Below are 19,529 nucleotides of genomic sequence, written 5' to 3'. Positions count from 1 at the left end.
TAGAAGACAATGGTTAGGAAAAGAGCAGGCAAGTGCTGGGCTGCATGTTAGGCAGGGACAATGTAAATCTGTCTGTGCTTCACCATTGTTTTGCCTGAATGCTTCCCAGTAATCAGGGGTGTAGTTGTGCGTGTTGTCTATGTCCACATGGCGCTAGAAAATTAAAGCTTTCTAGACTGAACAGGAATGCCAGTTAGGGTCTGCTGTGATGGTGATTTCTTGAGTAGACTTCTGCCCACTGGAACACCTAATTGGTGTCACATAAGGCATAGGATATGTAAAATAGTGATAACTCAGTCAATTTATCACAGCTTTGCTGAACAGAAGCAAGAATTTCCATACTGCACTTCAGTTTGTTGGATGGTTTAGTTCCTTGACTTTGAACATGTATTTTCTGTTATCAATCATCCTCTTAGGGATGATTTTTTCATCACTTATTTTTTGCATGATTACAAAATTTTTGAAACATTCCAGAAGTTCTTAACAGATTTAAGAAGATATTTCTTTAGTCTCACAGAACAATTCAGCCAATTTCTTTTCAGTTCTCATCCTTGGCTTGCTCTAAAGGGTCTGAAAAAAATCCACACAAAACAAATTATGAGCACACCTTGCAAGGCTGATATATTGTTTGGAATGTGATGGTTCTGATGATTCTGCATCCTAATAGAATGTTACATTTCAGGTATAGCTGCATGCTTGTTTCTAGCTTGAAACAAGGATTCTTTTAAACAAGAATGTCTGTATCCATGAGATGCTTAAGATTATTTATCTTATATGTATTTTTTATTATATAAATATATATATGTGTATATATAGAGAAAGAGCACATAATTTATGCAGTGGAAAAATAGAGAGTAAGTTAAAATACAAATAGCGTTAAGAAGCATACTGGTAAATGTGTCAAATAGTTTAAGATGAATATAATGAGTAGGAATCCTAGTTTTCTCTTTTGCTGAGATGGAGGACAAACCAGAGCTTTTGTGAATGAAAGGGAAAAAGTTAGGCTACCCTTTTTGCCTGTTCCCTTTCTCAGCCTCTCTCTGCACTACTGCCCCTGACAGCTTCAGTTCATGGCCTATCTCAGAAGAAGCCCCTGTGGCTTTGCACAGGCCACATGCATAAAAATATTATTAGTTTAAAAATATAGCTAAGAAACTTAATCTCAAGCAAAAATCATTATGGTCAGAGCAAAAACCTAATATTTGGTATTAAACATTTCTTTAGGTAAGGCTTGGGAAACTCAGTCTGAAGCTCCGAAGGCAGTGCCATAAATTCCCATATGACCAACTTGTATGGCCAAATGGGATAGAAATAATTTTGACCTTTATCTTTCAAATAGGAATAGCAACTTAGGATGAAGTTTTACTTTGACCATGCTGATTTTTGTAGGATTTGTCATGAGTAGCCCATTTAGAATGAATTTAGAATTTAGGGATGAGTAATTTTGACTATCCATTTTTCATAGTCTGAGAGATAAGAGAAAAAAGAATCCCAAAAATAAGAGTTTTGCCCTATAATATTAAATTTGGTGCAATTTATTAAAAAATAAATAAGGAAAGAGTATTGAATTTGTGAAAGGTTAATAATATTTCTGAGAGGTCTGAAGAAAAGAAGGCTAAGGTGGAGGATGTAATTGCCATCTTCAACTACTGAGGAAGTGCTTACAGGGGACATAGAACCACACTTCTCAGGTGCCCCCAAGAAAGGATGAGAGGCAACAGAACCCAGCTGCATCAAGAGAAATTCTTGTTAGGAAAACAAAAGCATTCTCTACAATAAGCAGTAGTCAAAATTGAACAAGTTCTCCAGAAAAGTTGGAATCTCCATTCCTGGGGATTTTTGAACCTGGGCTGGACAAGGTGCTAAGGAAGCTGATCTAGCTTTGAAGTTGTACTGCCTTGAGGAGGGAGTTGAACTAGATCATCTCCTATCAACCTAACTTACATTGTTTAATTATATTGCTGACTGTAGACAGTGATATTTCTAAGTCATAGCAATGATGTGGTTGTCCACTTGAAGTGTTAGCTTTTCTCTTGTGATTTAAAAATTAAACAACTTAAACCTGATTTTCCCTTAGAGTTTGCAGCAAAGTCAGAAAAGGCAATACTTTTGTGCAAGGATGTTTCTACATCACATACTGATGCATTTTAAAGATGATTCAAGGTTGAGCACCCAAAAAATCCAAATGCTGATTTTTAAAGAAGGCATGTTTGACATTTTGTACATTGATTTTCCCAAACCTAATAAAAATCACAAAAATTTTTCTGAAAGAAGCTTTTAATAGTGGATATGAAACTGGTAAGCCTGGTGAACATTTAGTTTACATGTAAAGAGTTAACATCTGGATATCCTTTAAACAACTATTGTAAACTCAGTGTTTTGAACAGTGATCCTGCTAATGTGATAGAACAGATGCTATTATTGGATTTATAGAGCAGGTTTCTATAAAATTCTGAATGTTGCTGTAGATTGATCACATTATCGAAGGACATGCAATCAAGCTTACAATTACTCAGTCACAGGTATTGGGGCCAAGCTTATATTTAGACAAGCATTTGACATATCAATCAATATGATACCATGAAAGATTTACTGAAGTTGATCATACCATAACTCATTTTTGCTATGTGAAAAAAAAATAAATTAGGGGAGACAAATAGAGAAAGTTCTCCTCTGCACTTGGACTATTTAGATTACACAGTATGTCTAATGTTCCTTTAGGACCTATGAATAAAAGTTGCATCAATTCACTCCTTTCCTCAAAGTGCCTGAAGAAAAATAAAACCTAAATAAAAAATATTTTGCTGCAGTAGTTACTGCAAATAAAGACAAATCTACTGGAGATATCAGGACAAGCCTATTAACTTGCAACTTTTTCTGCTTATTTCAGAAAGGGCATTAAAGCAGTGATTTGGGCGCTCGTTTGCCTGGCTTTGCTTCTCATCCACGTCCTGAAGGACGAGAAGTGTGAAAAGTCTAGTTTATTTTCTGGGCTTGAAGTTTCTGGCATCCAGGAAGGAAAAACCAAGTATTTCAATTAGTTAGAAAGATAAACGGAACAGTGATTGGGAAAGCTTTTCATGATATGAAGTGAATATTCATCTTTCTAGGATACACTTCTCTTCAGGAAAATGTATGAGTTTCTTTCATTGGCTGTTTAATAATTCCCGACATTGATGATTTACGCCAGACCTAGAGAGCGCAGTGTTTGCCTGCCATCTGTCCCAGCTAATCTCCAAATTCCATCTACAAACGTGGATGACTTACAACTTCCCTGATTAATGTCATCTATCATTTTCTTCATAACACAGAGCAATTAATCTCGGCTGGTCCCAGGGGTCTGCCGCAGCAATAGGTTTGTGGGGGGTAGAAAAAACCCGCAAAAGTCTGTTTGGAAAGAACACCCTTTCCACCCTTTTTTCACTCCCCACCGCCTTTATTTATTTATTTATTTATTTATAATATTTATTTATTTACTTACTTACTTATGTATTTATTTAGTGTGCAGTGTGCGTGTGTGTATGTGTGTGTGTGTGTCTCTTTTCCCCTCTCTCTTGCTCTCCTGTTTCGCCCTCTCCCGTCTCTCCTCCGTGTCTCACCCTGCCGGGGCGCAGGAGCTCCGTGGCCGTGGGAGCGGGCGCGGTGCCCGCAGCTGGTAACCCCGCTCCCGAGGGGGCAGCGGGCAGGTGCCCGCCCGGCCCGGGCGCAGGAGGAGAGACGGGAGAAGGAGGAGAGGGCGGCCGCAGCTGCATTGCGGATGGAGCCGCTGGCTCCCGGGGAGGGGCGGCCGCGTGATGCCGGGGGGCGGGAGGAGGCCCGCGGAAGGCAGCGTGGGCGCGGAGCCTCCGCCCCGCCGCAGGAGGGAGGGAGGGAAGGAGGGAGGGAGGTGCCGCCGCTCGTCCCGGCGCGGGCAGCGGAGCGGCGAGGGGCGGTGAGTGCGAGGGGCGGGCGGGCGCTCACGGCAGCCGGGGGTGCGGCGTCCTCCCGCGCCGGGGCAGCGTCTGCCCCCCCCGGGCTCGCCCTGCGCGGGCGGGGGCGCGGAGCCGCCGCGGGGAGGTGCGGGGATGGGGCGGGGAGCTGCTTGCGGATGGCTGCGGAGCCGGGCTCTCACCTGCGCCCTCCGCTCGCCCTCTTCCCGCCGCTCGGCTCAGTCACAGCGGGACCTTGGCCGCGCTGCCCCTGCCCCGGCTGCGAGCGGCCGGCAATTGCCGCGTTGTGGCAGCGGTGCGGCTGTTCCCGGCGGGGAGTTGAGAAGGGCGGCTGGGAAAATTGTGTGCTCGGGGTTCTCGTAGGTGTCACGCAGAGTTTAGCACTTTCAGAGCGGCCGCTTGGCTGTGGATACACTCTTGGTGGGGAGGCAAAGCCAAAAGGCATGACGTGAAGCCGTGGCTATAAAAAGTAAAAGAGCTGTCAGAGAGGGTTTGCCCAGCGCGCCGTGAGCGAGTCTTTGGCCCGGGACTGAAGCTGTCAGGGTGCCTCCTGAAAGCGAATAATTTAATTTAATGCAATTTTAAGGAAAAAAAATCTCTTTTGCCAGGTTGATTTGCGCGTGTTGCGGGGGCAGGGCTGTAGTTGCGCCCTTTAAACAGGCGCAGAAAGTTCCGCTCCGTGCCTGGGAGCGCTCAGGGCTGGTACTGACGTGCTCAGGCTGACTTTGGTAACGGGAACATCCGCGGAGCTGATGTTGCAAGAGTAGCGGAGAGGCATCTGAAAAGAGACCAGAGGGCACGGGGACAGTCTTATACCGCATACGGTTAGACGACTTCTGGAGCTCTCTAAAGCAACCAAAAGAAATGTAAAGAACAAGGTTTAATCAAAAAAGAAAATAACTCTTGTAGTAAAGGCTGTTGGTATAAAGTTAAATTCAAGCCACTGATGTTTCATTTTAATAACAGCCGAAGTGAAACGTAAATCTTTGTTATGGAAACTTAGAAATAGTGGTTCTGGGTTCTGGATGTAGCTTTCTATGTTGTATGAACTATTTCATGTCTAACACTGAGATTGGGAGGCTTAATTCTGAGTGAAATTTCTGATGTGGCTGCATTTAACAATTTATAAATCAGCACTAAGCTCAGAGAAGCTGCACTGAAGAAAGTTGATTTAACAGCCTTGTCCTTCATTAAAATGTCTGCTTTCTAAAAACCAAAGGATCGGGTCATCCCTCAGTTTTAATGTGTATAAGATAACATTATAACAATGTCCTGCTTATGTGTAGGTCACAGGACCTATCCTGTCCTTTCCTGACTTTAGTTCTCGTTTCCAAAGACTATATTAAAAAAACTATTTTTTTTCTAGGAGGTCTCTTTGAGAGCATCTGGAGCACAGTGAGGGACAAATGTTATGAAAGTCGCTTGAAAACATCATGCTGTGCTTTGGGAGCAGGTGATTTTCTTAGGTACAAGTTGTCTGCGACTTGTTCCTGTTTCACCTATGCTGTTGGCTTTATTTTGGAGTTACTCACTTTCTCTTAAGGCCATGGATATAATAATAGAGAATAATTTAAGATTTGCTCAAAAAATCTAGATCTATGTGACTGGTTAATTCTGTGAGACCTGTTCTGGTTTGATATTCAGAACAACTGTAGAGATGTTTCTTTTTTTAAGGTTATCAGATGTTTCATTGGTTTTGTGACACTACTCTGGAGTAATGCAAGCTTTCTGGTGAGATGGTATGGACCCTAATTCATCGCTACTTTGTCTGCTTGGAACAGATTAAGTTTTAATATTGTCAGGGGCTTGCCTTCGTAAATGAAGTAATTTAGAGCATCTTTTGCAACTGCCACATTATTTCTGGTGTTGTATAATTCGTTATCCTGGGCAGTACAAAATACCAGAAATTCCAGATGTGGTTAGGCACTTGGATTCCACATTTATCTTCCCACATTGTGCATTTTATGACAAGGGGGAGTAGTGGGAGGCTGACAAAGTGATAATAATCTGACATAGTACTTCTATAAGCTATATATCACACCAGTGTACCATGTAATACAGCAATCATATGCAGTGTGTCTGCCACAGCTGGCCATAAGAGCTGGGGGGAGGGATCTAGGATTGCTGCAGTTAGGCCCTCCATCCAAACCCACAAGAGAACAACAAAGTTTTTATTTGGATCCTACTGAAACTTTAATGTGGACAGTAGAGAAAGGGATAACTTTAATGACTAGATTGTACTTGATACTAAAATTTTTATTGAATTGAAGAATTCAGTTGAAGTAGTAAAATCCCATGCTTTCCATTCATTGTAATTCCTTAGGTCAACATGTATAGAGTGAAATACCTTTTCCTTTATGTCTTCCTGACAGCTTTAAATTTTAAAGGTGTAAGTCATTGGTTTGTCACGCTTAATAATTGATCAATATCCCAAATGTAATCAGGAAAAGAATTTTAGTTTTTGTTTGAACAGCTGCAAAACTGCATTAAATTGATTTTTATCCATAGCAGTCTACCTTCTCCAGCTCTATTTCATTAGACTGACAAGTAAATGTGTAGATAATATAAAAGTTATCCTAAAATTTCTTACTTGAATAATTTGAAAAAAATTCTTGCTTCTTCATTTACTTTCTTCTGTGCCTGAGACTTTTACTTGACAGAGGTTGAAACCAGGATTAAATGTCTTGTGAAGGAGGAGCAGGAAAAGTTGAGCTAGAATGCTAATACATAGCTCACAGGTTTCAGTCTGCTGTGATGGATTGTGCTGATGTAAAAGTTTCCCTTTCAGAAGCAAAACTATTCATGAGCTAAATATATTCAATATCTTATTTGAGCTTAGTTTATTTAGTTTATTATAAGCATAGAATGCGTGTCAGAACTGTACCCTCAACGCAAATTACCATATATAAGGAAGGTACCCAAATAATATAAGAAGTGGTTCTCACATTTATTTTGATTCACAGACCACAGGCAATTTTACAGTAGAGTCAATTTGCCATTTAAATTTTGGTTTCAGCAGGCCAGTTTTTCTTAATTGTGTGTATTAGACCACTTGGAAATAATTTGCATGTTACAAGTAGAAAATTACTTTGGTAATATATGAGTATCCACTTTAACTTTCATATGGTTGACTGGTGGTGTGTGGATATATAGTAGCTTTCTTGAAATTTATGGATGAGAACCAAGTCTCTCTTTGCACAGTTGTCCTTATCTCCTCTGTTGTACATTTGGCAAAGACATTAATATCCAAGTTGCTGAAGTTGAGGTCTTTGAGTGGTGTTGTAATTAATTCATTAGTCCTCATATTCATATATGAATATATAACATATATAAGATTGTTCTGTGATAGAAACCTGGGGGAGAAATAAAGGAAATATTCACCTGGATGGTCAATGTAAAGTAGCAGTGGGAAAAGTAAATTCTAACCTTATGATGCCTGTGTAGAGAGGGTTCTGAAAGATCTGATAAAAATAATAGTACAAACACCAATTTATGATGAGAGGAAATGTTCAGATCACTCATCTTCAAGAAGAAATAACTGAAATTGGGTCAGATGCTGTAAAGGGCTAATGAGATGGCCTGGTCATAAGGAGATAAAAGAGGTCCTGATTTGTTTGACCAAGTGAAATGAAAGCTATGTAGGACACGGACTCCATCTGCAAATTCAGGAGGGCATCAACAGAAGTGAAGCAGAAGCTTTTGGTAAAGGACATTGCTGTCAGGAGAACAACTGAGTTCTACCCTTGAAAAAATTGTCTTGCAGAAATTTGGAGAACATCCTCCTGTTGGAACACGTGGGTTGTGAAGTACCCAGTGGCAGCAGAGAGTGGTTGGGAAGTACTGCAGAAGTTTTGAGATGGAGACTGTTTTTCCAGAAGGGATTATATGTGCCCAGGAAGTGTTTGCATATAGCTTCTGTCAAAGTTTCAAATGTCATGCCATGCAGCATGCCAATCCAGCTCTGTTTCAGGCTGTTTATAATGAAGCTGCAGAAACTTTTCATTCTTTTTTGGTGCTTGCCAGTGTTCAGCCCCTCTTGGGTGTCTGTTCTTTTGCGTCAGCTTTAAGCTGCTTGTTGCTCCTTAGCAGGCCAAAGCTGCATTGTGTGCAGCCTGCCTTTCTATTCTTGATTCTTTTGCCTTTGCTTCAGCAGCCCTCTGGGTTGTCTGAAGTGGGACATAAATCTCTTCTGCTCTCTCACGCCTCAGCCTGTGCTTAGATCTGGCTCTTTCTCTGAATGGCCTTACATGCTCCTATAAATTTCTTCTGAAAACATAATATTCAAAGTGTTTTCAAATGAGAGACATTTTGTAAATGAATATAAAAAAGTGGGCAATGTGAACATTTTTTGGCATCATTCCGTCACCCTCACATACCAAGGGCAGTAAGGAAAATGAATGTAGTAGTTTGTGGAGCTGAAATTCTGTTAAAAATGTGAGATTTTTGAAATAAAAGACAAGTTAGTCTGGTGAATCTTATTGGCTTTTTTGTCTCTCATTTTCTGTTGTGCATAAGAGAGCATAATTTTGCTTTTGTGTGGCATGCCAGCATCTCTGGTGGAACTACTCACATTTCTGATAATAGCACGGGCTTCTATTTAGCTCTCTTGCTCCTCAGAGATGTCTTTTGGATGAATCCATTAGCAAGCATAGCAGAGTATGTGCTGTACCCTTCCTGCTTCAAGTCATGATGTCAAAGTTTGGGAGATTGCTACTCTGTCCCTCAGAGGGTGCTTAGGCAGCCTTTATACTTTGGGACCACTTGTTTGTCTGTTTGGGTAGAAAAGAGTTTACTTCTAATGTAATTTTATTTAGTAGAAAGATACTTTACATGAGTAATCTTAAGTAGATTCCAACTGGAGAAAGGAAGGTCTTTCTCTCTTCCCTGGCCCAAGAACAGTGATGGTGGTAGCAGTATGGAAGTGGAAATCCAAAGTCATTAATCAGCTGAGTTTGAAATAGGGGCATGTTCACCCTGGCTGGAGTGAAAATAGCTGTGAGAGCCATATTTATACCATGGTTGAGACTCTTGGATGATTTTTTTCATTATATTTCTGAAATTATTTGCCTCCTCTCTGGCTTTTTGCATCCTTAGTCTTGATTACTGTCCACTCTTTTGGTTTTATTTTTATTTAAGTACCTTCTCCCTTTTGCTTACTATTCACTTTATTCTGCCTACTCTTATGTCTTTTAGTGTCTGCAACTCCGGAGGCAGTGGAAAGCTTAAATTTGAATTTTTAAGCAAATGCATCTGCTGTGTGAAAGTTCTAAGTGTATAAGCTCTAATAAAGTATACATTGGTAACTTAAAAGTAGTTGGTTTTTAATAATACTTCTGGACAGAAATTTCATGGAGTCTTTAGTATTACTTTAGCTTAAAATTTCAGCTAGGTTGTAAAATTATTTAATTTAAGATAAATTGCCTGAAGGAGAAAATAAACACATGGTTCCTGCCTCAAATAATTTACTATATTGGGTCTTTACTATGCTAAGATTAAATTGTCTTATCTATCAGAAATGCAGATGGTTCTATTGAAATTAGTAGTGTCCTTGGGAGGCAAAATTACATTTTATAAGAAGAACAAAAGGGACATTAAATGAATTTACTAATTTTAATTAAAAAAACTATTTATTATAGTCTGTATTTATTAATCTTTATCCTTTGTTTGTGTTTTTCTAAGATTTATGCTTTTGTTTGTTTGTTTGTTTGAGGAAAGAAAATTAAAGCAAGGTGAATCCTACCCCAGATCAGTCAATAACAATTTTGTTCTTATGTTGTCTGCTGCCTTAGTGCAGGTATAGTTTTTATAGTCCTAGTTTGAAATTAGCCAGTATGGTAAAAAAGCTAGTCAGAAATCTATATTTTTAAAAAATGAGCGTTTATAGAAATATGCTTCTGGGTGCTGCAGATTTTCTTTTTAAAATGCATTGGTCAAAGTACTTTGATTGAAAAGGCTTCTGCTTTGCTTTCAGGGGGACCTAAAGTATTTTATATTTCCCCCATTAAGAGTTCAGTTTTTTTCACTGAAGGGAGATGTATTCTCCCATTGACTTTAATATGTGTAAGACTGGATTCCAGTAGTCCAGTAAGATGTTTAATATGGTGGTCTTCCTCCAAATAGATAAATACAAAAAAGATTAATCTTAAAATAATTGAGGGCAGATCAAGCCATTTTGAGAAATCCACTGCAGTGACAATGTGATTATGTGGATTATCAGTTTCATGTAAATCTTACTGAGGATGATGGATAGAAATGCCAGATAGAAACAGTTGTAACAATATACCTTTTGTGGTCTCTGAAATTAATTTAATAAATGTTTTGGAGATTGACTAATACACAGATAGTGACCTTTTTGTTTAGGTCAGTCCAAAGTCAAATATATCTTGGAGATTAGTATTGATCAGAATAAAGCCAAAATCAATCTTGGATTTTGAGGGTCATTACACTTGGAAATAGGATGCAATACTTCAAATGTTGGGTTGTGGAAGGCTTTTACAGTAATTATGGAAAAATAATCTTTTACATAGGTGCAGTGTCTAAAAAAACAGATAAACTGCTAATGGATTAGTTGTTTAAATAAGTAATAAATTCAGCTCCTTTCAGCTTTCCTTAGTTTGAGAGATTAAAGTCTTAAAGTTGGTATTAAAGTTGCCATTTGCTTCAGTGCTGGAGGGATTTTGCCCCCCCTGTTTGGAAGTCATAAGCTGGTGTTTAGGAGAAGGTTAACCTATGTTTGTTTAGAGAGGTTTTTTTCTTTGGTTTTCTGTGGGTTTGTTTAGGTTTTTTTGTGTTGGTTTTTTTTTTTTTTTTTTTGGTGGTAAATTCTTTTCTGTCTTGACTCTTTTTCTTAGGTGTTTTGGTGAAATTAATTTGTGTGGTTGGAGAAATACAAATGGAAGAGGTAAATTATAATACAGTGTACCTTTGGAATATTGCATAGCAAGCATAATCAATTTTAATGAAGGGGAACTAGTGCTGCTTGCTAAATCAGAAATCTTTGAGCAGAAATTTTTATTATTTTTGTCTTTGACATATTTTTTTGTTTACTTTGTGTGGTATAAAGTCTCTGGCCTCTGTATATCATTTAAAAATAAACTGGTGGAAATTTTTAGGGATCTTATCTGAGAGTTTTCAACAGAAGTAAGCCTGTGAAGACCTGAATTGACTGGAATATCTGTCCTGTATTAAGTGAAATAGTACAAACAGTATCTTGTCCAAGATTCCTCTGTAAAAGGTATAGTTTTCCCCCTTATTTTCATAACCTGTTAAAAAACGAAGGTTGTTTTGTTTATTTTGTGCACAGAAGTCATCTTCTGATATGACTTTTTCTGCAGGGAGCACTGTTCTCCACAATTAATTGATACAACTGCATTGATATCTGTGATTATACTTTGGGCTGTCACCTAGCCTTATATATTGAATTCTCAAAAACTATATGTAAACTGATAGATTATACATTTATATTTATTTTTAAATGGATACATATTTCTAATATTAATGATGTGTTTGAATGCAAATAGAAGTGTCTATGTACATGTACATGTGTATGATTCAGGAACCACGTACCATTGTCCTTGAAAATGAACCCCCTATATAAATGCAAGCCATTGATATTGGAAGTGATCTTCAAAGCTGCTCCATTTAAAGATATTTAACTATTAATAATGAGCTACATTCCAGATACCATTAGTTCATATTCTGAGAGATCCAAGTGCCAAGATTATAGATAGCATTTCTCAGGCTATAAAAGTCCTTTTACCTGAGCAGCTCTTCTTATCAGTGGACTTCTCTTGAATTTCTCATAATAGTTATCCTCAGAGAAGATCTGTGGTGGGTATATTAAGAAATTCACCTTATTTGTACCTGAAATAACACTTTGAAATGTATTAGCAGAAATTTCTAGAGAGGACTAGTATATGCTACCTTTTGCTGCAATGACAGTTGCTTCAGCTTTCAGGCAGGCTCAGCCAAAAAAAGGCAACAAATCACAAAAACCCTCATAAGTTTTTTTCAGAATAATATTGTTTAATAACCAGAATGAAGCTATTTTTAAAAATATCTCAGAAAATGGGACTTTTAGTGTAAAAATACCTTTCTTCTTTCTGAAGTGTTTTGGATGAAATGTGCAAGAAGATTATTTTCCAGTGGACATTACCACTTGGAATAATGTATGGGTCAGTTTTACTAAGCAGAAAATGTTTGCCTACAAGTGCTCCCCATTCCTCTGTTTCAAGTATTAATAAAAGAAGATACTAGAATTCAGGTAAAGAATTATCATTGTTTAGATTCTCAAAAGAAGGAATTAATATAGTAATTATAATAGTAAATTTGTATATTCTGTTTTTCAATATTTCTGTTTTTCTTCAAGGAAACTAATAGATAGTGATCAGAAAATATAATGATTTTTCTCGTGTACTCAGTTTTTATATTAATTCTTTTTTACTCTAGGAATTATTAAATAAAAGACAAAAAGATCTAATCTACCTTGAGCTGACTAGTGAGCCCCAAAAGCCTATGATTTCTTTACATCAATTTTCTCAGGGTATGGAATTCAAATGCTAATATATTTAATATGTGAGACCTTTAATGAAGAAAATATATATATGTGTATATATATATGTATATATATGTGTATATATATATGTATATATATGTGTATATATATATGTGTGTGTGTATATATATATATGTGTGATGCAGGCACCTGATTAATTTATTTAGGTAGTTTTGAAGAGCCCACTCAAAATGGGTCAGGCTTGCACTATTTGAGCTGACTTTGAGAAAGTTGGAGGCAGTAGGTAACTTGACCTATATTTTTGAACTGGGACTTTAGAAACTGGGCTGAAGGAAGAATTTTGTAAACTTCTTTCTGTGCATGGAAATATTGAGGTTTGGACACTGACTTAATTTCATTTCAAGAATTCACATATTAAATCTATGCCTAAGTTAGAGGCTGCTTTATTTCTTCATCTGAGAGTTTTAAGTGAAGTTCATTATAATTTTATCTGTGTAAGAGCAGAGGAGGCTCAAGTTGCATTTAGTTGGGCATGTGTCCATAAAAAAGGTCTTCTGTGTCTGAAAAGTGATTCCTTCTGATTTTTAATGGTTTGTTGTTTTATCCCGTTGTGGAATTGAGTATTTTAGAAGTAAATCATTATTTTTCTTTTTAAAAGATTAAGAATGTTACATTGATACTGTGTTGCAAAGTGCTACTGCTTTCATTGGTGTCACAAGTCTCCAATAGTGTTTTGCTTGAGCTCTGCCTCCAGCTGTGTTAATATGCTACAGTTTCTCAGAAAACAGATGACAGTCCAGATACTTTGCCTATTGTGCTATCACCTGTTCAGCACAGATGACATAAGTGGTCTGACTTTAGAGTCTGAAAGATTTATGGAAATTTCAGTCTATTCTTAATTAAAAAAAAAAAAAAAAGCTAATAGCATTAGTAGAAGCATGACACTGGGTATACCTGCTAGTGATGTGACTTGTATTGCTTTTTTAACTACTGATGTAACACTTTTCCCAAGTAGAAAGGTGGCCACCAGATTACAAAAAAGTTTGAGACAGTAGAGGTATTTGCCCTTAGTTACTGCAGGTTTTCTTTTGCTGATCTAGATTGTCCTCTCTTAATTTTTCCAGGCATTTCAAAATCCTCTACTAAATCCAAACAGTTCTTATTTGCCAAGATTTTTCCATAAACGAATAGCCTATAATCTGTTTTTCTTATATAGGAGACACCTGTAATGTTCAAAAAGGAGATTTATACTTGGAATTTTTGGCACTGACTACCACTAGTATTCTGTTGTAATTTAGTATTTTACATGCTGACTTAATGAGGCTTTGCAAGTTTCCCATGAACATGTACAAGGACCACTTGAAAACTGAGGAAGGTGGGTGTAGAAATCATCCAGCATGCAGAAAGTGATGGCATGATCTGATCAGCTGATACCAAAGACATTGTAAAACTTTACTCTAGATGGGGTCCTCTTGGACCACTTTTGTATTCTCTTCACACTATTTGCAATGGAATGGGAATAGAATGGGAATAGAATAGAATAGAATAGAATAGAATAGAATAGAATAGAATAGAATAGAATAGAATAGAATAGAATAGAATAGAATAGAATAGAATAGAATAGAATAGAATCCGAATCCAAACCAAACCAAACCAAACCATGCTTCTTTCTAGGCAAACACTCTTCCAACTAACTGATTGTAACAAATGTAATTTTGTGGTTCTGCCTTAGAAAAATGTAGTTTTCTGCCTTAGAAAAATGTAGTTTTCTGCCTTAGAAAAATGTAATTCAAGCTTTTAGGGACACTTGGGACTATGACTTTTTTCTTCAGTTTTCTGAAAGAAGCTTGTCAAGACATGGAGAGAGCATCTTAGCACTGTCATGATAGCAGCAGATTTGGTGAAATTTTCAGTAGCTGCTTAGTGAACTTGCAGATTCATTTGAAGCAAACTTATTTGGGGAAAAGAGCAAGTATTTTACACAGCTTTGCTACAATCAGCTTTCTATTATCAATTCTTAATATCAGAGTAGAAGTTTTACTCATGGGTAGCAGTGATATTACATGCCTCCTATCTGAATGCTGCACGGTCTTTGTGTTTGTTTGAGGCATAACTCATCATAAAAGTGCTACTGATGAAACAAAAGCCCTTTCCTATTTATTTTTATCCTAATTGCCAAATAAGAACTACAGACAATGAAGACTAACAATACTTACTGTAATAAAGTGAAAGTAACATCAAACTATTTAACTAAAGTACTTAGAATATTTTTGTTGCTTAACTTCTGTGATTTTCTTTTTTTTTTTAATTTTTTTTCCCAAGTTTTTTTTTCTGTGTAATACTGTGGTTAGCCCTACAAGCAGTTTCCTAATGTGATGTCCTTATATGAACTGAACCATGGCAGGCAGCATGGCATGGCAATTGCAATTGCAATTCAGTGCATGTGGTGTGGGAAGAGTGACTTTGGGTAAAATCAATTTGTGAGGCATTTTAAAAATTAACTTCTGTCATTTTTGTTTGCTTCTTCCTCATGAACAAAGGAGACTCTCTTTTGGAAATATAAATGGAAATGTATACTAATGAGTAGAAAATTCCTTCACATACTCCAAAAGAGGGTTACAGTACCAAGAACTGAGATTCTGGTTTTAGGCTTGATCAGCTGAAGGATGCTGTTTGAAAAAAATTCTGCCTCAGGTCACAACTAAAACATTTATTTAACTAGACTCATTATAAAGCTTTATAGACTTCCAAGATAAATTAATAATTCAAAAGGACATCTGTTAGTAAATAATTTAAATAACCATTTTTAAACTAACAGTGATTAGTTACCTGTGTAATATTTCTGAAGAACATTTCTCCAGTAGAACAGAATGTGTGGCAAGACTACAAGGAGAGAATAAATTGACAGTTTTCAATGTATGAAACACATTCATAGTATTTAGTGATTTATGCTTTACTACCTTCGGTAATCCTTATTTTTAGCATTTGACCATCAGAGTATGTTGTGACAATGAATTGCACAGAACTGTAAAGCTTCTGTAAAAAAACTGTTACTTGCATTTGAGACTTGTCAGTAATTCTATTAAATGGCCTTTAGTTTGTGAGCCTAAATTTGTCTTTCATACCTTTGATTATATGGATCTCTGCTCTAGCCATTCTGTGTGCATTTCTCTTTCATGATGAAAGATACTTTTTTTTAGTATAAAAGTCACAGTATCATCTTTGAGCATCCATGTTGTCATGCCCTAATGTCTTTTCTAGCTCTCTGTAATGATGTAAAACAAACAACAACCAGAATTCGAGCTACTTTCATAAGGTCACATTTTGAGGATTCTTGGTTTGATATTGAAATCTTTTTCAATTAAATCTCCTCCCACTCCGTCTCTTTGCCAAAACTAACAGATTTTTCTCTGCTGCTGGACATCAAGGAGGCATTGTCATATAGCTGTTCTTGATAACCCTAAAATGCCATTCTTATAAGCTGGTATAGCTTATAGGAACATCTCTGTTTATATGTGGTTGTGTTTATATGTGGTTGAGGTTGTGTGTGTGTATTTTTGTAATGCATTACTTTATGTTTATAGGCAGTGGATTTCACCTGTAATTCAACTTTCCACATTTGTGTGAGAGCCTTCTGCAACTTTGATCATTCTGAATTATTAGCAGGTATGTTTTTCCTGCATTATCAATTTTTGAACAGTTAACTTTTCTTTGCTTACATGTGGAAGTGTAAATAGAGATATTTACATATATACAGATAGATTAAATATATTATATTTTAGAGATCATATATCCACATTGTATATTTATACTTATGTGATACGTAGTAATGAATTACTTTACTACATTTACTTTATAGATGCAATATAACCTCTCATTCCTGTATAATTTCTATCTTTTATTGTATTCTTTGTGCTACTGTTAAGCACACATGCAATAGATATTCATAACTGGTCTGTTTATGTTGAATAAAATATCATTTTACACAGAAGTGTGTGTATGTGTGCATACATGAATTCATATACTCCCATATTTGATTTTACCATCAATATAAAAGGACAGTCATGTTTAATATTAGCCTTACTGGTAATTTTCATATGTATTGCTTAATCCTTACACTGCTAGTTTTGAAAAATTGTCAGAGACTTCCTAATTTTTTAGCCATTTTTTCTGCTATTAAAATTATATCAGATCTGCATGAGAGCTCATTGTGGAGCCCCCAAATCTAAGACTTATACAGAGATGCTTAAAAATAGCAGGTGGCATCAAAACGAATTTTTAATAATCCCACATCTGTTATGCAGATTCACCTGGAGACAGTAATTTTTTTTGGGGGGGTGGTTGCAAGGAAGGGGCTGGAAGACAAAACTAAATTATTTTTATGACATTTGAACTTTTTAGAGCTCTGGCTTTGTGATTTTAACTTTTGCTGCAGTGGGATGGAGCAATTGTGATTAACAAAGTGTAGTTTGTAATTTTGCAAGTTTTTGGAAATAGCTGTCTGGTAGAAAAGTTCCACAGATATCCTGAAAAATATCGCTGAAGCCCAGCCTGCGCAGATCAGTGGCATTTTATTCCACCTGTCTCTTGTTGCGCTCTTTTTACAATTGCTGTTGTAGCTTGGGAAGATTTAATCTCAGAAATACCAGAAGTGTTCACACCTTCTTGAAGTATTACCTTGTGGTACAGGAACTGCATAAGGACAAGCAATATCTGCATTGTGCATTCACCACAGGTGCCAGCACTGCCATGGAAGCAGTGTTCATAAGCAGGGGGTTTGCTGAAGGCATGGGGACATGCTGTGGGGTTTGTGACTCCTCACCTGGGGGAAAGTTCCTCTGTCTGGAGCGTCCTGTGCTTACACAGCTGAGCAACACGGACTCGCTGGCGTCTGCATGCTGTCCATGGGCCTGTGCTGGAGGGGAAGGTGGCACCCAGGTCAGAGCTGTTGCCGTGCTATGAAGGGTCATGATTTGAAGTATTTTGTTTGCAAGCTGGCCTGTTGTCTGTGTGTTTGGATGTGCTTCCACACTAGGAACCTATAAGCTCATTTAATATATGGCTCTTAGCCTGTGGTGATAAGGATGTCCTTATTTGTTATTTTCTTGCAGCTGAGTGGAACAAAGAGCCTCTGTTTGTTGAGTAAACTCAGTAAAGAGTTCAGCTCTGTCTGAACAACAGTATTAAGGAATATCAGGCTCTCCCAACGACCCAGAAAGAATTATACCAATTTTTTTGTTTTTCCAGCTGAGGGGCTGTGTTAACAAAATAAATAAAATTGAAGGAAAACAATGACCTCCTTAAATCAGCTTGGAGAGTTTTTAAAAATGTGTTTGAAATCTGGATGTCACTTTTTAAATCTAATTAGACCTGGACAGATGTGTGTGAGATTGAGCCAATGTCACCCAATCAGCCTTGCACCGCAGTGCTTCCAGCAGAAAGTTGTTGCAATGAGAAGCAGAGTTTGGATGAGTTTCTCTTGCTGTTTTGTTTTTAATTTTATTTATTTTGGCTTTTGTGGGTTTTGTTTTGTTTGTTTTTTTCTTCAGAGAAGTGCTTCTTAGATACTGTTTATATGTTGTGACATCCTGTGTGATATTGATCATAATTAATGTTGAATTAGGATGTATCTGCATTTAATTTTAAAAAAAATGGTCTGGAAAGCATTGCTTTAGGTTTGTAATAGTACTTTGTTTTCATGCTAAGATATGTTGCTTCTTGTTAGGAGCAGAACCAAATGTTAGCATGAGTCTTGAAATGATCCCATTTAATGGATGTGAATGCTTTTATCTGAGTTCCAGTTTAAACAGTGATGGCAAGGCTTACTCTGAAGATTTTTGATAACAGTAGGAATTCATGTAGGAGTTATCTTTTCTTGATTTAATCTTGCCATGAAGAGTTTAAGTCAGCCATGAAGAGTTGTGCCTCGTGGTTTGCTGTTTATTAATTAGCTTTTGTCTGGTAAGCACAGGATGGAAAGTTACTCTTGTAGGCAAAGCCAAAACCTCAGAGGGCTGAGGTAGTGACATTTCCTACCCCTGGCCTCAGAAGGAGCCAGGATAAGCAAGAAATGTTGCCTGTCTTTTTCTGTGATGCTGTTTTCTCTATAACTCCTCATCTGAAGGCAAAATTGCTGGGGAAAGCAGACAAATTCATATGAACTTCAGTTTCTGTTGTCCCAGAATCTGATTTATGTGAGAATACTTCTTGTTTGTTGGTGTTAGAAATAATCAAAATAATTAAGACAGAGGAAGACTCTGTGGTTATCTGTGAGAGATAATTAAAAACTAAACCCATGATTAAAATTTAGTATTTGTTTAATTATATTGAGTTGGATTGGTAAGAAGAGGAAGGATCTAGCATTTTTATTCCTTTTTTTCCTTTTAACTTGGAAATTGTTTTCCTGTATGGATGGGCATTTTTCTGCAAGAGGCAGTTGTTTCCCTGCATTATATATCATATCTGCTGAAACAGACTTGCTTTTCTGTGTGCTTCTGCTTCTTTTGGCCTTACAAAAATGAATACATTACTTGAAGGTATAGGGTGGCACATCCTTGTGGTCCTTTCTACAGAAGATTAACATCCATCCTCACTTTAAGTCAACCAGAAGTTCTACAGAGTGCTGTGCACTTGTTAAACTCTGGATGAGACCTAGACTACTTTCCATTAGTAAATTGTTCTTGTTACAGGTTTTTCTCTGGCTTTAATACAAAATAGGATTAAAACCTGCTGAATTTTAATCCTGTTATAACATTTTGTTACCTCATGTGGTTAGCTGACTCCAGGTTAAGTATTCTGTGACAAGTTTGCCAAATTTATTTGTGCCTGTTGTCTCTCTGGGGCCACGGTTGCACCACTGGTCCCTCTTCACCCCTTACTGTGAAAAATATTTCACTTTCTTGGTCGTTCTAAATCATAATGTCTCGTTTTTAGCATGTTGTGTTGCTTGCGGCACTACAAGCAGTTTCTGGGGCAGCAGGCTGCTCATGAGCCCTGTGTCGGAAATCCCTGATGTGCTGCAGTGCCGCTCGCCTGCTGCTGCAGGACGGGGCTGAGGCAGGGAGCCTTGCTTCAGCTTCAAGGGG

General features: G+C 37.5%; 1 protein-coding gene across 1 annotated transcript in view; it reads left to right on the top strand.

Annotated features, from left to right (window-relative positions):
• The first annotated feature begins 3,875 nt into the window (after positions 1-3,875).
• THSD7A (thrombospondin type 1 domain containing 7A) overlaps positions 3,876-19,529 on the top strand; it is a 267,244-nt gene continuing 251,590 nt past the window's right edge. Inside the window, exons 1-3 of the mRNA XM_058833159.1 lie at positions 3,876-3,931; positions 5,296-5,395; positions 16,029-16,110. The gene's annotated coding sequence lies outside the window, so the exon portion shown is untranslated. The remainder of the gene's footprint in view (positions 3,932-5,295; positions 5,396-16,028; positions 16,111-19,529) is intronic.

This window comes from Poecile atricapillus, chromosome 2 (genome assembly GCF_030490865.1).
Source record: "Poecile atricapillus isolate bPoeAtr1 chromosome 2, bPoeAtr1.hap1, whole genome shotgun sequence".
NCBI lineage: Eukaryota > Metazoa > Chordata > Aves > Passeriformes > Paridae > Poecile > Poecile atricapillus.
The sequence above is the reverse complement of the archived record's forward strand: the minus strand, read 5'-3'. Positions and strand labels throughout refer to the sequence as shown.